Source organism: Larus michahellis, chromosome 3, assembly GCF_964199755.1.
Source record: "Larus michahellis chromosome 3, bLarMic1.1, whole genome shotgun sequence".
NCBI lineage: Eukaryota > Metazoa > Chordata > Aves > Charadriiformes > Laridae > Larus > Larus michahellis.
In genome coordinates, this window is record NC_133898.1 from 54,770,862 (window position 1) to 54,783,099 (window position 12,238).

The window sequence follows — 12,238 nt, forward strand, 5'->3', positions numbered from 1 at the left end:
TGCTGCCTGAAAGAGAAATCATTGTTTTGCAACACCCAGGTGCGGCAGCGTGCGAGGTCCCAGCTGGCATCTCTGTAACGGGGCGAGCCTGACGCGGTGCTGCTCGTCCGCCCTTTCTGCTCAGCTCAGGCAGCGCCGCAGTTGCTGCAGCTCAGTGCCTGGCCTCCGAGAAAGACACAGAATCGTAGAATCGTCTAGGTTGGAAGGGACCTTTAGGAGTCCAACCATCAGCCTAACACTGCCAAAACCACCACGAAACCATGTCCCTAAGCACCACATCTAACCTTTCTTTTAAACACCTCCAGGGATGGCAATTCAACCACTTCCCTGGGCAGCCTGTTCCAATGTTTAATAACCGTTTTGGTGAAGAAATTTTTTCTACTACCCAATCTAAACTTCTCCTTGAGGCCGTTTCCTCTTGTCCTATCACTTGTTACTTGGGAGAAGAGACCGACCCCCCAACTCCCTGCAACCTCATTTCAGATAGTTGTGGAGAGCGGTAAGGTCTCCCCTCAGCCTCCTTTTCTCCAGACTAAACAACCCCAGCTCCCTCAGCTGCTCCTCATAAAACTTATGCTCTAGACCCTTCACCAGCTTCATTGCCCTTCTCTGAACACACTCCAGCACATCAACGTGCTGAATGAACAGTTCTTTTCCTTTCCCAGTGAGGAAAGCCTGAAGCAATAGTCTCTCAAAATAGTGCTGGTAGGTTGTTGTTCATAGATATATGGAAAAATTTCTTCCCTGAAAGGGCTGTCAAGCATTGGAAGAGGCTGCCCAGGGAAGTGGTTGAGTCACCATCCCTGGAGATATTTAAAAGATGTGTGGAAGTGGCACGTAAGGACATGATTTAGTAGTAACTTGGCAGTGCTAGGTTAATGGGGTTAATGGTTGAACTTGATGATCTTAAAGGTCTCTTCCAACCATAACGATTCTATTCTATGATGCTCTTGCAGCTCCTGAGAATATGGGGAAAACATTGTGACGCTACCTGAATGCCTGTAGCAGGGCTGCTGAACTGATGGGCTCTAGGCTGGATTGGCACCCAGCTTCAGGGGCAAGGCAGCAAAAGGTTATATGTCACAGATGAAATACTTGACATAGTTACAATTTAGCGGCAGTTCAAGATTTAGTAGCGGTTTGAGGTGCATCAAAAGGTTGAGTTTTAGCAGCACTTAAGAAGAAGAGGCTAGCCTATAGTTGAAGTTTCCCCCTTCTTGAGTTTAGAGTGAATACACACAATGCATCGGCACTCCTCAACAGGCAATAATTGGTCCTCGAGAAGTTTGACTTCACCCTAGCCCTTCATCAGCTGTGTCAGCAAATGGTCTTTAAACTACCTGAGAGGCATCCCAACTCAGGGGAGATGCTGGTCACAGCCCGCTGCAATCCAGGAGAGCTCAAAGGGTCTTGCTTAGAGCTGCTATTTATAGGGTCCGAGATAACTGACTTTCGTCAGGTACTTTTCCATTTCAGCCCAACTCGGGCAATGAAATATTCTGGTATTTTCCACCAGTTGCACAAGCCCAGAACTTGCTAGATTTTGAAGTTCTGGTATCGCCCTCTTTGGGCCACAATCTAGGTAACAGGTGTACGAGGCTGTCAGAGGGCAATCAATTGCCATTAGTGTTCCCAAGCAGTAGGAGAAACAGGAGCCAGGTGTGTTAAGAGGGTGTCTTAATGTTCTGGTTCATTGCCTTTCACAATTCACACCTGACTTATGTTAGGTTGGTATGTGGCCCATGTAGCCTAGGAGGTGAGTTGCATCACCAGAGCCTGGTGTGAGTGAGGGAGAAGCTGGTTCGCAGTGATAACAGTAAGATGACTGTGTAGATGATGAAATAAGGGCTTTTAGGCCCTTTTAATTTTACTGAGAGAGGGGTTCAAGGGTTTTTTTGGAAGGCTGTTATTTCAAGTCATTTTTTTTCTCTTCTTTGCAATGTATGGTGAATGCTTGAGAGATCTGGAAGGGCTTTGTTGTTTTGTTTTTATAAAACTGAAGATATCAAAAAGCTCTATGTTTTGCAGTAAGGTATCTTAAGATAATAACATTAGGTCATTCTTACTCTGAGGGCTCACATCTTGGCTGGAAGTGCTAGGTGTAATAAAACCTTTTAGAATGTGGTTCCATGAACTGTTGAGTGAGTGTCAGCTGATGTTCAGCTTTCAGCACTCTGACTAAAGGAATGTAATAGTTTCATCATCTTTCCTGTTATCGTCGCACTTTGGAGTGCTGGTAAAAGCTGAGCTTTGAATAAAAAGGAAGAAAATTTCCTAATTAAGCATGAAAATAAATTAGCACGGAAGCTATTAGCTGCTTAGCAATTAGCACAGAAGAGAGCGAATTGTAGTAATTTGTGGTATTCTGATTTTTCTTTCCAGTGTTCACATGGCTGCCTGAGTTCCACCCGTCGGTGCAGTACCAACCACCCGTCAGGTAAGTCACAAAGGGAGGGGGTGGGAAATGATTGGCAGCATTTTCTTCGCCAGGGGCGTTTTCTGAATAGCGAAACGCGAGTGGCTACGGGACAAAACTCTCCACGCTTTCAATTAAAACCTACCAGAGGGTATTTACGACTAGAAGAGAGGTAGGAGGAGAGGAAAACAAAGTTCTTGAGGCGCAAGGTGCGCGAAGCGCCTGGTAGCAATTAACGGGGAAAAAAAGTCGTTAGGCGTTCCCGAGGGGCTGGATGGGAGCCCGCGGCGGGTGGGATGCCCGGCACCGGGCGCCGCGCCGCCTTCACCCCGCGGGAGGCAGGAACACGCGTGTCCGGGGGAGCGGCGCCGAGCGGCTGCCGGCGGGGACGGAGGGTCCCTCCCGGGGCGACGGGGCCACATCGCTCCCGCTCCCCCCGCGGCGGCCCGTCCCGGGAGCGGGGCCGGTGCTCGGGGCCGGCTGGGGGACGAGAGCCCAGGGCGAGTGCGGGGCTGTGAAAACGCTCGCAAGTGCGGCGCGGGTGGGATGCGCGGCGGGGCTGTTCTCCCCCCCGCGTTTGTGGGGTCTGGGCTCTTCCCCTGGGCAGAGCAGTAGGGAAAGGCGCGGCGTGTCCTCCAGCGCTGGGCAGTCACCAGGTGCGTCGCAGGAAACAGGTAATAGTGCTCAGTAGGTACCTGTGGCTTTACCTTGCTGTTGTTAAAACACAATCCGTATCGTAATTATGGTTATGTTCTTCGAAAACATTTTTATTTACTTACTGCCTACTCTCTGAAGGTCTTAGCAGCAATCCAGCTGCTTTAATAGATGTTCGTGTGCTACAGTCCTCCCTCTTTTTTTTTTTTTCCCTGTGGCAACCACTATTATAACTTTTCCTATAATTCCTGTTAGCAAGCTAAACCCATCTCCCCCTTCTCTCCCACTCCTGCAGTACAAAGTTTCAAAGCAAAGAGGAAAAAAAAGTAAACAGTGGAATAAATGTTTCTGGGAGGCTGTTGTGTGGGACTATATGTCATCAGGATTTATCTTTTTTGCCACCGTGTGAAGTGCTGAACAGATCTTGAGAGTGAATTTCATGACTCTAACCAGGCGGGCTGTCTTGCACGTTAACGTGCCTTCTCCACATCGGCTTGCAATGACTGAAATCTCTTCTCAGGACAGGCACAAACCCTCTGTACAAACATCATTTAAAAGGAACATTATTGATACCCTGGTGTTAAGTGCTTGTTATGAAGCTATTTTGTACTGGTCACTGTATTCAACCATTTGTTCTATGGAGGAATAATTTTTTTCAATCCATAGGTGGTCACTGAGATGCTTTTTTAACTTTGAGGAGAATGTTGTGTGCAAACTTTACACAGGTCATTTTAGGGTAGAAATAATTTGGCTTGGCAGATGTATCTGGAGCTTAAGACATAAGACGCCATTAGTAAGTGGTTCCTTTAAATTACAAATAGAAGAAAAATACTAATCCAGCACTTTCAATTTCATGGCTTCCTAATTTTCCCCACTGAGCTTACAACAAGCTTCTGTCAGAACGGGAAATAGTCTGACCCAGATACTGTTAGTGATCACCATGGTATCTTTAATTTAAAACGGGCATTATTGCAGGGGGAAATTACTGTGAAATAGCAAATACTGAATTCATGTTGATGCTTACAATACCTTTTGGACTGGTTTTTGGTTCATGGAATGTTTGAGAAAGCTTATTGTACAAGGTACGGCATTCGTATCCGTATTGCTAACCTTGTAATGGATGATACTGACGGTTTACTGTTGGGAGGTGTCTTTTTTGTTTTCTTTTTCTGGTGTTCTTATGAAATAGGTCTCTACAGTGCTTTTCCGTGCTGCCCATGGGAAGCACCTTGCTGCAAAGTTAAGATTAACCATCTTCTGTTATTTTTTCCTGCATTTACTTACAGCAATATGGCAAAACAAGTTCTGGTTTATATTTTTAACTCCAGCAGGAGTTAAAAATCCTGCAATTTGTGGATTACTTGGATTCTGCAGGTTATTTCTAAGGCTCTAATGACATGTCTGAAAGAAGAGTAACACATAGGCTTAAACCTGGTAATCGGGAATCTCTACCTCCATTGTCAAGTTATGTTAAAAAATGCTGAAAGCTACAGTATACATGAAGAATGCGTAGCTCTCAAAACCACAAACCTCATGGGGCAAAGGAAAAAGAAAAATGGGTTGTCTAAGGCAGTACTGATGTGGAAGTAGAATTGTGGACTACAAAAAGTCATCTGCCAAATGGCTCTCTTGTCTGAATGAGCAACTGAAGAAATGTTGTTATAATACTTTTTTTTGTACTATATGAAGTTAGAAATGCTAAAACATACCTTTTTGAGTTTGAAGAGTTGATCTATTTTGTGGGGGAGGGGAGCGTGTGGTGTGGAATCCTGTTGTTTATTTTTCTTTTCTCTTGCCAAACTTCAGAAGGCTGAATCTGAAAATAATCTTTCAGGCAATAACGGTAGCACTAACCTCTGGTGGGTGAGTAGAGAATGTAAGCACAACAGGAGGAGCACTGCACACCTGGTCTGCAGCCAGCTGTGGCACCGCTGGCTGACCCCCAGCTGTGGCCGAGCTCCCCCCTCGGCCCAGCTGGCTGAGCCGCTCAACCCGCCAGCTCCCGAAGCCACGGCACCCAGGGACCTTGGCTGGCCTGGCCTGGGGACCTTTGCTCACTTGGTTTGCTTTGACTGACACAACCAGGGAGAGCTTCTGCAAGCGGCCGAGTCAATAGATGGAAATGAGATGTTTTGCTGTAAATCTCTTGATTGCTCCCAGCAGGGCTGAATACTCATATTGCGTTGACCGCCTGAAGAGTTTACTGAGCATTCCATGTTTTTGGGGGGCCTTTAACTGTTGCTACTTAGAAGCAAATGAATACAGAGGAGGTGTTGTCAGCAGCCGTGCAACAGCCTATTTCCATTGCCTCTGGGATGAGGTCACATAAAAAGTGGGATTCCGTCCCACCTGACGCTCGCAAATGTGCCTCCGTTGACTGTTTTAGTTGTTTCCAGGGGAGACGGCGAGCTGCGTGAGTGATCCTTGCTCTCACCATTGCCTGGGTTCTGCTGAACAGCAAAGGGGTTCCGTTTTGCTTGAGAAGCAAGCGGAGTGGGTCACTGCTGCTGGTTTGGTTTTTTTTTTTTTTTTTTTTTCATGAAAGGAAAGAAAATACTTTGTTTGCGAGATCATATCTTAAGGTCTCTGGTGTTTATATCTCATCTGTAGCCCTGCAATTTATCCTTAGTTAATATAACAACAAAGTTAATAAAACAACCTTTGTTTTGATTCTCTGTATGATTCACCGTCCCCCTTTGTGGCTGTTTTTGTTCAAAAATAAAGGGGGGGGAAGAGAGTATATTCTAAGTACAAAGGGAGAAGATAAAAGCATCAGTCTGTTTCTGTACCTCCTACGTAATATTGCCATAGTAACGAGGAGCTGAATGCGGCTGTTCATCACTTGATGCTGAGGTAAAGCAGACACTCTTCTTATTCAAAGGAATATTAGTAAAATACAGATTTGTAAGGTGTCAATAAGAAATTAGGAAAAAATGATCTGCCTTACATTGCACGCTCTGTAAGCTAATAACGAAGTGCCACTTTGAAAGAAGAGAGGGCAATTAAGGCATTTAGCAAACATTTATGATGCTGTAAATCAGAGCGTTTTATCTTCTGCACAAAGGCATGCTGAGTTGTGAAGTGCAGTTGCAGATAATATATTCTGACATTAAATTTACATGAGACAAACAGCTCTCTTTTTTGTTTTTCTGTCTCATATATTACTGGCATGGTAGTTGGCTGTGGCTGTTGGCAAATATTTGTACTTCAGCATTGCCTGTCTATGCTCTAATCCAGATTAAAGTATAAGTGGGTAAAGTGTTTTGTGTGTTTAGGACTGCATGATGTCTGCTAGATCCTGGTGCTATTTTTTTAACCATTAAACAACCCTGAGAATGGATGAAATTCCAATTCAGGTGTGTGCATGAGATAAAAACATGTATCTTTGAAATTTCAGTGAAAAAAGTAATAGTTTAATCTTTCTCAAATTTTACTCTTGAGAGTAATCAAAAAGTGCACCCATTTCAGCCCACTATTACTAGTGTAATTTACTGTTAGTACTGCAACTTCTCTATGCTTTGCAGCAAGAATTTGACATTTAACTTGGTGCATTGCTGTGTCTAATAACAGCTTTTTTTTTTTTAAAGTCTTCTGTATTTGATCAAATGATGGATTAAAAAGGAAATCTGTTACTCTGCACGTGCTCTCAAAGGCTTTATTAATTTGAAAGTTATTGTTTGGTTTGTGGTTTGTTTTGGTGTGTGGCTTTTGTTTTGTTTTCCTAAAGGTTTTTTCTGCCTGAAGTGTGTTTAAATTGAAGGCTTGAAGCGTGGAGCAGAACTTTGCTGGCAGCAGTGGCTGCCTCCTGGGACGAGGAGGTAGGAAGAGACTGCCTGACGAAACAGCTTTTCCTCCCCCGGCGGTGCTCTCTGCCAGCCTCCCATCCCTCCGGTTGGGGTTAAAACATGAGAAGGACAAGAGCTGGAGGCAACAGATCTGGGGAAAGTGATCTGTCCTCAGCTGCCTGGGAAAATGATAGGGATTCAGGTCAGAGCCAGGCTGAAGGGATGGAAAGACTCAGCCAGGAGGAGCGATAGCTGGAGACGGTCACTGTTGGAGCTGGCAGAAGCAGGGACTGGTTGAGAGCGCTGGCAAACCCCCGTGAAACCCAAACCTAAATGGTCTGACCCAGGTCCTCCCGTGGTTGACTCAAGTAGCAGGTCACAGACTGGCTCCACAGACGGAGCCACTTCCTTTGCTCAGGTCTGTGCTGGCACCCAGATGGTCCCACCCGTGCTGGCAGCTGGTGGGGCAGGCCAGCTGATGTAACACCGTGCCATTTCTTTGAGAAGGCAGGGGAAAGGCTGGCACTCACTTTTTCCTCTCTGCAAAGACCGCCCCAGGAAGTCACAGGCACACCATGCTTAGTCGTGAAGTAATTCATCCACCCCCCTTTATTTATGTGCTCATATAGGCTTTTTGTAAGGGATCTCGACATCACTTACTGCTTAGGCTTTGCTCTTCCTCATGCAGCCCAGTTGTGCTCCTAGGAGTTTGTTATGCCTTGCCGTGGTGGGTTTTACAACAGCTCCCTGCACCAGCAACTGGAAAATGCCCAACGCTGCCTAATTATGCAGCCTGTTTGGCTGCAGGTTGACACGTTCTGGTTGACGTTGACCATGTTGCCTGGTAAAAGGCTGGGAAACCCAAGCTTTCACCTCCTGAGCGTACTAATTGGGGCTTTCGTCTGCTGGGGAGGCTGCGTGTGGGAAGGGAACAAATAAAGATCGTGTAACTCAGTCTCTTTTCACAGTTTGAACAGTTGTCTGAAGGGTATTTTTATTGCTTGTCTGTGAGTAGTAAATACTTACTCCCCCCCCGTGAAACTGTGTCTTATCTGACTTGTGGAGCTCCAGTTTCAAATAGAGCTCTTAGATTTTCAGGGGCAGCTTTGGGGGGGAGCTGCGTGTTCACGAGGAGGTCGGAAACCAAGATTTGGACAAAGTAAAATTTGTTTGTGGGTTACTGTTTCTTGTCAAATTACTGTAATTAAAACAAAAAGCACATAGTTTTATAAGCAAATGAAGAGCAGGATTCCTCTCTACCTGGTTCATATCCTTGTTTTAGGGACCAGTTATTGCTTCATGTGTGTCCTCTTTTCCTTGTCTAGTAGACTCAGAAGAGAAGTAAAATATTCTCCCCCGGTGTAGTCACCAGCCTGGTGGTTACATTGCTGCCCTGGAAGGTGAGGGGCTGTGGGTGTGAACTCCTTCAAGAAGAGGAGGTGAGTGAAGTGACTACTCCTAGCCTATTACTCAGTTTGCCATTTTGTAGGACAGTTTTCACCATCGGAGAGAAAACAGTGAAATGCTTCTGCTTATGAAGGAATGCAGGCTCCTATAGATGGCTCAATCAATAGTTAATTCACTGCGGTAATTTTTAGTGAAACACCTGAGTGCAGATTTAAGAAATATTCTTCTTAGGTACTTTTTCTTTTTTACTTTAGGATTTATCTTTTTTTCCCCCCTCTCTGCAGCCAGGGTATGAGAAGTTCAATGCACCTGTGAGAGGGCAAATGTTTAGCGCTTAAGCCCCAGGCTCTGTCAGGCATTATTGATGTGCGTTTTTGTGTCTGACTTGGACTCGTGAATGCCAGGCTGTGAGCTGAATGCCGAAAAACTAGATGGGGCAATGCCAAGTGTTGCCTCACTGCAAGTGTCTGCCTCTTCTGACTGCCACAGGTTCAGGCCTTTGCCTTAATTTATATGCATTGTGATTCAGGTGGTTTTGCACAACAAAAATCTTTTTGTGTGGGGGGAAAATGATAAAGTACTGAGGTTAGGACTATAATGTGTACTTTCTATGGGGCTTTGTTTAAATTCTTTAGAGAAGGTAGACAATGCATCACCTAACAGAAGAACGAAGCAATGTTGACACAAGGCAGTGCTGGTTTGTGTGGGTTCAACATAGTATTTTATGTACAGCCAGGAGTCAGTCCACCACGTGACTAACCAGTTAAGAACGTTGGCACACATATGGGCAGACTCATACTTGGATTTAACAGTACATTACAGCGACTTCTCAGCAGTTGTGTTTACTCGGGGGCAAAATTTGGATCAAGTAAAGGAAGGACAGGTACACCAACCTGTGTATTTGATTATTCATCAGCTGAATAATTTTTCTGCTTTTCCTGGTGTGCATGCCAGGATGCTGCACAGTGTAACTCATCTTTGTGTGATGGCAGCCTTGTATTGCTTGTGTTATTTCCTCTTCTTCCAACAACCACCCATTGCTTTGTTCCTCACCTGTTTCAAGGCTGAATTACCCTTGGCTGGTGCTGTGGGAGGTATGGAAGCTTACGGTAAAAGATACACTGCGTACAAAATCTTAAGCATTGCGGGTGGAGAGTTGCATGAGCTTAAAAGGAATATTAGATTGTCTTGTTCCAGAAAGTTTTCTCATGATTGTTTAATTGCTGCTTTGTTTAGCTTTCTGCACTTTGGCTGCGCTATCTTCAAGCCCTTCTGATGTTGGGTCAGAACTATGTGGTAGGGAATAGGTGAACAGCCACAGACTCACAACAGTCCCTTTTCATCTAAGCAGATTCATAGAATCACAGAATGATTCGGGTTGGAAGGGACCTTAAAGATCACCTAGTTCCAACCCCCCTGCCATGGGCAGGGACACCTCCCACTAGACCAGGCTGCTCAAAGCCCCATCCAGCCTGGCCTTGAACACTTCCAGGGATGGGGCATCCACAGCTTCTCTGGGCAACCTGTTCCAGTGCCTCACCACCCTCACAGGAAAGAATTTATTCCTAATATCCAGCCTAAATCTACCTCTTTCAGTTTGAAACCACTGATCTATATGTCTGTTCTGTATGTCAGTGTCCACTGCAGACGAAAGATGTGAACTTAGCTCTGAGAAGCTTACTGAATTGTCTCGGAATGGTGTTGCTGTGGGAACCTCTTTGTGGGAAGAGGCAAATGGGATGTCAGCAGGGAGCTGCTGCAAGATGGAGGTGGGGGAAATAGAAAAATAGGTTTGACATGAAGAACAGTAGGCAGAAGCTTAGAAGCACGGCACAACCACAGAATACCTCAGTCTGTGGCACGGTTCCATTTCTCTCTCATAAATCTTGCACTGTCCACATGGTTCTTGGTAGCATCATCTTGCCTCTGGAGAACACGAGCACCTGCCCCATCTGTCAGCTTTGTCCTCTCTGAGACAGGAGATCCCTGTGTCGTTCAGTGTTAACTCAGCGTGGGAGCACGTTCATCTGAATCCATGGTGTAACTGGTGCTTATTGCCCTCACGGCTTTTGACAGGGCTGTAAAGCTTTGCTTCACTTCACTGCTCAGGATCCTTCAAATGTTGGATTTAAAAATGAGATGAGAACAGGCATGGGTGGAATTATTGCTACTGATTCTAAGTTTCTCTTTAGCCCTGTCACTTACAAAACGCTGTCAGTGCCATAAGGTATCGTTGGTGTGTTTCTTTGCTCCAGGCACTGTTGCTGCCTCATACTTGGAGGGTGAGGGCTGCGAGGTGGGTGCCAAGGCTGCCTTCCACTCTTCTCAACACGGTGGGTGCCTGCAGGCCTTTCTGCTGGGTGGGAGCTGCCAGGATTATGCGTGTTTGCTCGTGTCCTTGGTAGCAAAGGATTACTTGCAATACAAGCTGGATTCTTCCCACTGCGAGCAGTGTGCCTATTAAGCAGTGCTTTGGTGTTCAGCCAGCGAAATGGATTTTGCAAATAAGCGGGAGGAGGAAATAGTGGTGCTTTTTGCTTGTGGCTTGGGATTTTTTTAACAAAAAAAAAGCTTATTTTTATATGTCAGTCATTTTTATTTTGCTGTCTTTTTGCTTCTTGTCACATCTGCCTCATTTTGCTGCTTCTTAGATACACATTAGATATTCACTGACTTTCAAAATAAATCACTGGCATTCTTGAGATTTCATAGCAACAAATGGTACTAGTGACAGAGAGAGAGAAGCAAAGTTGTGCAGGAATATTTTCAGTACTGCCAGGTATTTCTGTGAGATGATAACTATTTTCTTTGCATATGTCAGTCTCCTGTGAACAAGAAAGATGTGTTCAGACTTCATCTCAAATAGCACTTGCTAGAGGCAAGTGAATGTACATTTTCTTAACTGGTTTGTGTTGCCTCTTCACCACTGGTGTAGGACCTTGTACCACCACAAAAGAACTGCCACAAAAGCTATGGCCACTATGATTTGGGATGAGAGGATGCTTTCTGAAGGGTCTGTTTCTTGGAATGACACTTAGAAATTTGGTGAGCCCTGGAAAGTATCAGGCTTAGCCAGAGTTGGATGCCGAACAGTTGATAGTTTAGAATAAACCAAGAAAAAACAACATCTCAGATGGAATTCACTAAATAACACCGGATTTTCCTATATCTGGTATGTGTGTACTTTAGTTCCTCAAGCCAGAGCTGAGATCACAGGTCAGTGACCAGATTTGTGTTCCTGCCATTAAACAACCCATTCCAACCCAGACCTCAAAAATGACAGCGTATCGGGGATATTGAACCTGCATGTTGTGCTTGCCTGGAATGCTTGCCATTTTCTAAAGCTTAGAGAAGGTCCAACAGATACCTTGATCAGTAGGTAGCGCCGCTCTTCCAGAGCAGTCTAGTTTTAGTGAGACATTGATGAAACATTTTTAAAAACTTGTGGTTTGGGTTTGTTTGTTTGTTTTGTGGGTTTTTTTTTGTGTGTCTCTACTCTAAGAAGCTCTTTGATTCCTTGTTATCCCAATAAAATTCTGTTTTTCAAAACGTGCCACAGACAGCCAACTAACATAGTTTACTTCTTTGTATCCAAGCTTTGGAGAAGCCTTGCCTACCTGTGAGCCAGCAGAGCTTTTGTACACAGATTACCCCTCCAGATCTCCCGCTGTTGCCTGTCCCCTGCGGGTCCTGAGTCGTATCTGCCTACCTGGTATGGACGTCCCTGATACATGAATTGCATCACACGGCAGAAGCCGCCTTGCATTTCAGCAGGATTTATAGGTTGTGTAGGAAGACATCTTCGTGGTTTGCTGGTACAAGCCTGCAGGATTTTGGCTGTCCAGTTCTGGACAGCAGAGTCATCTGCCTGCTGAGGACGTTAGCTTGTCAATAAGTATGCACAACTTCAACTCCAGTTTACTGGAGATGTCTGAGGACCAGAAGCAGGCTCTTGGTTCTTCAAGTATGTGTAATG

General features: G+C 45.2%; 1 protein-coding gene across 10 annotated transcripts in view; it reads left to right on the forward strand.

Moving 5' to 3' along the window:
- Positions 1–1,726: 1,726 nt before the first annotated feature.
- The window catches only part of LOC141740854 (uncharacterized), a 67,796-nt gene continuing 57,284 nt past the window's right edge, over positions 1,727–12,238 (forward strand). For 4 of the 10 annotated variants that reach the window (XM_074580272.1, XM_074580269.1, XM_074580271.1 and 1 more), the window contains exons 1-2: positions 1,727–1,756; positions 2,383–2,437. The gene's annotated coding sequence lies outside the window, so the exon portion shown is untranslated. Of the gene's footprint in view, positions 1,757–1,781; positions 1,817–1,905; positions 2,033–2,382; positions 2,438–5,343; positions 5,924–12,238 lie in introns of those variants that run through there. The other 6 variants (XM_074580273.1, XM_074580270.1, XM_074580268.1 and 3 more) reach the window with 5 other exon arrangements.